The following is a 7,985-nucleotide window of genomic DNA, read 5'->3' as shown; positions in this document are numbered from 1 at the left end:
TTTTGTTTTCAGTTTCCAATTTTTTTTGAAAACACAAAACAAAAAACAGGAAACAAGAATAAGGTGTTTTTACTTTTTTGTTGTCATTTTTCAAAAGTATCATGCTTTTAATAAGTTTGACTAATATTTTATTCATTATATGACACATATCATATGATTTTAAAAATCAAAAAACACAATGATGCCAAATGAACCCTCATTTAGCGGTTTTGTTCTACACAAAAAAAAAAAAAAAAAAAAAAAAAGTAGGATAGATGAGTAGATGACATGGACGGTATGTAGGGAAATTTTATAAAAAGTAATGTAATTGTGGAATTTTGATTTCTTTGAACAATATTCATGGAAATCACTGGTTTTTTATTTTTATTTTTTTGACGGGGTATTGTTTTTTTTTTGTTATTAATAGTTAATGATTATATTATGTTCTTAACTTATATGTTAAATCAAAAGATATTTTTAGAATCATCCATGACAATAATAATTTAAGCTATATAATCATTAGTATCAATTACTACCTCCGTTAAATGTTTTCTGCAACTTTTGTCATTTCGGGATGATCAGGGTTATGTGCAACTTTCTGTTTTATTTCTATTTTTGGTATACAAAAAACATGGAAATTACAATTTTACCCTTACTTAACTTATTTTTTTCCATTAATTTATCCTTACTTTACTTTAATCCTAATTACTAACACATAATCTAAAATCTATAAACTAACTACTCCTTCCATATTAAATCAGAAACCCTCCCACCTCCCCTCATTTATTACTCATCCTAACCACCCAAAATTAATTGTGATGGTTGGGTTTCTCAATTTCATCTGGAGAATTCTCTAGAAGAACCCTTGTTCTTACTTTTTCTACACACTCTCTCTCTTCCTGATCATTCGTCTTCTGTACTTTCTCTCTCTAGATCTGTCCATTTTCTCTCCATTCTCTACGAATTCGAGTCCCCCCAAACATGGTGAACTTGGACTCCCTTCACGATGCTTTCATGGTAACTATTGATGAAGCTGAAGGGAACTTGATCCTCTCCCTGATTCAATCCATAGAGACGAGGTCACCTTTTCCTCGTTGCTTCTATGAATCCCAGTTTTTCAGGCCCCTACTGCACTGATTACACCTATAAAGCTCTTGGTAAAGTACTTGAAAGTCTTAAGGAAGAGGAACGTCTGAAGCGAGAGGGTCAGGGTGTATCGAAAGGGAAGAATTCGCTTGATTTCACTGAGATTGTTGTAGATCTCAAGGCGGAAAGTGGTGAAGGGAGTTCCGTACCCACAAAAAGGGCTAGATCTAAGAGGCCTCGACCTCCGACAAAACTCCGGGCACATAGAAAAGCAGCGGCAAGGGCACTTAACAGGATTCGTGGGTTGCCTGACCGTGAGCTGATCCTTCTGTCTTCTGATGAGGAATGCGAGAAAGAGGAGGATGGTACTCCTTCTTCCAAGAGATCTTCCCTCAGTGTTCCTCCGATGTCCAGATCTGAACACCCATGCCATGGTCACCAGCGCTCTGTGAGGCGGATGAACCCTAGTGTAATACCCCGTATTTTTGTACGTATTTTATTTAATATATATACATTTTATACGTATTTTATTTAATATATATATTTTTTATAAGGGTATTTAAATAACTCTAGCATTTTAATTATGATGTTTTAATTATTTATCCCATGTAAATTGGGAATATTTTACAAAAAAGGAAAAGTCGTTTAATTAATTAATTAATTAATAGAAGTTGGGGTTTTATTTTAAGAAATTATGATTTAAACAAGTTTTAGTAGGGAAGGGATTAGGAAAAACTAAAGGAGGAAAGTTTAGGGTAAAAGGGGAAATAGAGAAGGGGTATAAATATCCCTCTTATGAGGCAATTCAACGTTGCCCAGAGTGGAGAAAACCCAAGGTAAACTTCTCTCCCTTTTCTCTTTATTTTTCTCTTTCTTTTTTTTTTTCTTTCTCTCTCCTTCCCTTCCCCTCTTGCCGTGCACACCACCACCGGCAGCCGCCACCACCACCGATGGGCCGCCGGCCACCAGCACCAGCTGGCAGCCGGCAGCAGCGGCGACCACCGGCAGTGGCGCCGGCCCCCTGCTGTCGGCAGCCCCCTTTTCAAAAAAAAAAAACAAAAAGGTTTTCTTTTTAAAAATCAAATCTTTATTACCTAAAACTAATCTATGCTATAGTCTAATTATAAATTATGAGTTTGGAGATTTAATTTTGATGTTTGGTTATTGTAATTGTGTGAATTAATTTTCAGATTTGGTTTTTAATTAAAAAGCCCCAATTTTTGAAACCCTAGGTTCTTGATTCATGATTTATTGAAAGATTATGATGTATAATAGGGTAGACCTTTGTTTTAAGTATTTTAAAACCAAATTACAGCAAGTTTTAAGTATAATAAAGTGCTGGAATTTTATGTAGAACACTTGATATTAGGTTTCTTGAAGAAATTTTAATTACCCATTAATTGGGACTTAATTTATGGTGTTTTAAATATAATTTCAGCTTATTCTAATTAAATTATGAAGGGTTTTAAAATAGTATATATTGCTGGAAATTTGTTTAGAGTGGATATTAATACTTTATTATGGATTTAATGTGTAGGAGACTTTGAAGTAAGCGATTTCTACTAGTCGTGGCAATTTTAATAACGTACAATTGATTACAAGTAGAATCATGCTAAGGTCTATGTATGGAATTGTGACTTTATGGTGTTGTGGTTGAATTGTGAAGCATGAATTATTTGTGATGGTTTTAGATTGGAAGATTATATTTTGGGCATGTTGCGTGTGAACCACAATTTTATTTATGGCATGTTAGAAGGCATGATTAATTAAACTACATGTTTAATTATGTTTGGAATATTAAAAAGGAATTTTATTATGGTTCAAATAATTTTTATTGATGCTTTAAGCATGAGGAAGGAGCTATATAAGTGTCTATGTACACAAGGAATAAATTGTATGTTGGTGCCTTTGTGCACTTAAGGTGTTTTTAACACCGAGGAATAGGATTTTGGCGCTTTATGCGTTTAAGGTGTCTTTGACACTGAGGTAGAATTAAAAAGGATTCAACAATAAATAATATGTGGTCACTAATCATTCAAGAATTAAATTGGTATGTGTGTTGATTGAATAATTATTGTTGATTGACTTATTATGCTTTGAGAGTCACCACCAAGTCTAATAATATGTAAATAACGTAAAGTGAAAGAGATTACGCACCAAAACTCTTGGAATGTATATACCTTGAGTATGAACAATGGGGGGAGTTATGGGGTTTTATTTTTAACCATAACTTCCAATGGAGTACAGGACGTTGTATATTCCTTTTTTATTATTTATTATTATGCGCAGGAATTCCGTCACCTTTGTGTGGTTTTGTCGCTGGCACGATTAGCTCCCGTGCCAGTTAACCTCAAATTTATTTGGGGGAGGTTAATAGGTGGAAACCCATTTGATGCGTAATCAATGCAAAATGAATTAATTAGGGTCTAGTCATTGTGTTGTGTTGATTGGTGTGTTTGTGAACAGGTGCAATGAGGTAAGTGTGTGTTGATAGGTGAAAGCATGTTAGTGTGGCTATCTTACGCTTATGAACTCAGCTTTGCTGATTGTGTGTGTTTGTGTTTTTGGCCATGTCTTTATCTTGGCCCTATGATGACCCATTTTTAATGGAGAGTAGTGGAAACAAGTAGAGATAAACTTTTCAGGTATTGAAGCATGATCATGATGGGGCATGAGTGAAGAGTGAATCCTACTAGTTTTCATTAGATTACAATGTGTTTATGTTTTATTTATTTATGATATATTATGTGTGGACTAACATAAAGGTTTGGTTTTGGGAATGGTTTTTGAATAAGGGCCTTTAATGGTTCCAAGTTGTAGTTTGATTTTATTTAACTTGTCTATTGGGTTTTAAACTTTATTTTCGTTTGGTTTTTAAACTTTATTTTTGTTTGGTTGACTTTGGGTTGACTTGTTTAATCGTTTTAAAATTTGAGTCTTCCACTGTGTATCTTTGATACTTTCCTTAGCCGTTTTCACGGTGGCGGTAATGTCTTAGTTATTACTAATTCGTATTTTTAAAAAAAGAGTAGAATGGGTATTTAAAGGAAATGAATTTCTAGGGTGTTACACCTAGGGTTCAACCCTCTGAGTGATCCCTTGCGTAACGATCACTAACCCTTCTATTTTCTCTGATTTTATTCCATTTTCGTTTAATTTATTCATCAGTCCCTTTGCTTGGATTATTATGCATTTGGTCTTCGATTAAGTTCTTCTTTGATGGATTAGTTGAGATATGTTGCTTTGTGATAGGATGGATGTCTTGGATCATTATGCTTTGCTTGGGTTACTTTTAATGATATTGCATTATGTTGGATTTGTTGGTTGATTATGGATACCTACTGTTGGAAAATGTTGCTCTGTGATAGGATGGTTGTGTTGTATTATTATGCTTTTGTTGGATTACTTTTAATGATATTGGTTTATGTTGGATTTCTTGGATGATTATGGATTATTATTGTTCTGTGATGGATGAGTTGGATTATGGGGTTGGTCTGGTTTGATTATGGTTGTGGACCTATATGCATTTGCTAATGAATTATGATATTGTTGGTTGTAGTTGACTGGTTTGGTAGACTATAGATTATTTTGATATTGTGGACTCCCTTTGACATTGTTGTTGGTGATGGATATGCTATGTTATTTTGATGTTGGATACATGTTGGATTGTTGGTGGATATAAGTTGGATGCTTGTTGAGCTTATGGAGTCTGCAAGGGTTCAATTATGTTGTATGTTCTTTTATTAAAAAACAAAAGCACATAAGGGATTATGATTTATGAATGATGACAGTACATCATGGTTTGGTGTATTGGAATGGATGTTTGGTTTTTGTTATGTCCCCAATGATCATTTGATGTAGGGAACTATGGCTGCCCCTATGAGTATGTGTAACTTTACATATCTGTTCATTAATGAGTCCCTCTTTTGTGTTATGTGTAACAATGAAGTTGTGGAGTCCCCCTTCTTATTTACAGAACTGTGCATGTGTAGGATTATTGGTCCATATGATGAAGGGACTCCATTGAATTTCACTTGAAACGTGAGTTTTGCTCCAACATTTTCTTGTATAAGATTGTTGTTGAGGCAACAATGTTTTGGAGTGTAGTACTCAACAACATTTATGACCTTCTGATGGATATTTGTTCTTTTTCATTGCAATCAAAATTTGTTCTTTTTCATTGCAATCGGACTCATGTTCATACAACCCATAATCCTCCAAGTTTTCTGCCATGTGTTGTTCTTACCTTCTTTTTTTCAACTTAGGGTTGATGACACAGGGGGTGGCGGTAGCTTGTTTTTGTGGATATTAAGCTGCCCTATGGGTTTGTATGGATGATGGAGGTCTCAAGCCAATGAATCGTCTGTTTTTGTGCAACACTAATTGTAGTTAGGCTAATTTTTTGGGTACTGATGGGGTAATTATGTGGGGTCAGTGCTAACTTTTGAAAAACTTTGTTAACATTTGAATGTTTTCATGGCTTGTACTTTTGAATTAAACATTGAATCCTTGTAGTAAAAAGAGGTTGTATTTATAAGCCTCGTAAATGAAGGAAGCCACTTGTTTGCAAACAAGTGAGAAAAAAGATGGCTGTTTTTTTTTTTTTACACAGGTGGGAAGCTTTAAACTTCCAAAATTTCAAAGTTTTTAAATATTTGGTGATAAATTTAGAGGGAAATGGAATTTCCTCCTTACTTGACAGATTTTCCCACTAAAATGCAAGTCGGGGGGTCCTACATTCTCTTTCCTTAAAAATTTAATCATTCCATGTAACACCCCCGATTTACTAACTAATAAATTAATAATAAACAAGAATAAAAGGAAAATAAACGACCTTTAAATAAAATTTGCGGAAGCATACACCTGAATCGGAGGTATCACCGCCACACTCAACAACCTGTCGAGTGTTAAGGCTTACAAAATTCCAACTTTACAACTCAATAAATCTAGGTGAGCTATTTATACAACTTTACAAACTTGTTATAACAAACTAATCGAAACACTTGAGCTCCTTTAGATACAATCACTTGATCAACCTGCTTAAATAATCTTGACTGCTCACCAATAAGGACAAATTCCAAAATAGATCGTCGTAGGGCCACAATAAGGAAAAGACATGGCCGCAAACACAAATAGCACAACAAAACAGTACACACATCAGCAAAAAGCTGAGTAATCATCACATAACAGAGTATAGAGTATAATATAATAATTAATATTATTAGCTCACTTAAACAATGTAGTTTAGAACTTCATTACACATTGTACTCTGAAAAATAACTTTTATCAACTCAACCTCGAATAATAATACAATCCTCTACTCAATTAATTCATAACCCATAAGTGTGACACACTCTTTGTTCTATACCTAGCCTTGAACATGGGCAATTCGAATAACAAACCAACAAGTATAAAAACTTGAATACTCTTAATAACAAAAAAAAAAAACACCTTGAACCAGACCACATACGGGTCAATTCCCACTATATAGGGGACCATAGAAAAATAAATAATAAAGATTGTACCTCATTCTTAACTCATGTTTATTATCTCATTACCAACATGCCAATGACTAAGGTCTATAACGCCGAGCCTCAAACCAATAACAAAATAATAATTTCTCAACCTTTTGATCTCATACTTCGACCAGATAATCATTCACATAGTATCTCAACAATGGCACATGTTTTCAAATAACATAATGATTCAATTCATAAATATCTCAACTCTTAGGGAAATAATACTAGCACCCAAAAATAATTATCTCACAACCCAAAAATAATACTCTGCATTAATAATGCTAAAACCTCAATAAAACAATACTCCTTATAACAACAACATTAAAAACCCTAAAAATAATCAATCATAAACAATAAAATTAATACGATACTCATACCCAATCAAATCATATAATACCAATAGTCAATCATATACATATACAAATTTGATCACACGAACTACAATTATAAAATTTACACACATAATAATACAGAGTACAATTAATAAACAAATTATAACAAAAAAAATTCTAATAATTAAATACAATCACATTATAATTAAGCAACTCCAAAAGATCGATAGTGTGATTGCCTTGTAGGTCAAACTACTTGATCACACAACCAAACTTCGTGAACTAAATTAACATTATTAGGAAAATAATTGTTTGGAAGAATATGGGCAAATAAAAAGGAATCAAAAAGCAAATTGTAAGTCATCAATATACCTATACTAAAGGCGAAACCAGAAATGACTCTTGTCATAACCTGGTTAAAAATTTTCCCTCCAAAAGGCCTTTTTTTTTTTTTTTGCCAAAGCTTCTTAGAGAAGTATTTAATTTAATACTTACTTTACAATAATATTTCTTTTCTATTTGGCAAGTATATTCATTTGTACACATTCAACAAAGATTTATATATTTTATGACGGGAACAAAGTCATGTAATACAATAATGTAATATTATCTATAACTTTGTAATGTAATCCATAGTTATTTTTATTAGTCTTGCATGCATTTCTTCCTCTGTTTTCTTTAAAGATTCAAAAAAAAATTGTAATTAAACTTTCATCCTATTTTTGCAATTAAATTTTATTTTTTATAGTAAAATAATTGTATTAAAAACTAATGATAAATATTGAAATTACCATGCATGGCACGGGATCTAACCTAGTATATGAATAATGCTAAAGACTTGGGTTTCATATATGATTTTCACGCAAAAAAAAAGGAATAGCTTTCGTTTTTTTTTATATAAAATATCTTTTGAGAGTTAGAGAATATTTTTAGGGTTTAAAATAGTTTATATACGTTTTGAATAGTACAGTGCTATTTAAACAAGATAGGGTTTTAAAACTTTACGAACTCTAAATAAAAATATGAGATTTGAAAAGTTATATAATAAATAAAAACAAACTATATTTTT

Source organism: Chenopodium album, chromosome 4 (assembly GCF_948465745.1).
Source record: "Chenopodium album chromosome 4, dcCheAlbu1.1, whole genome shotgun sequence".
Classification (NCBI taxonomy): domain Eukaryota; kingdom Viridiplantae; phylum Streptophyta; class Magnoliopsida; order Caryophyllales; family Amaranthaceae; genus Chenopodium; species Chenopodium album.
The sequence above is the reverse complement of the archived record's forward strand: the minus strand, read 5'-3'. Positions refer to the sequence as shown.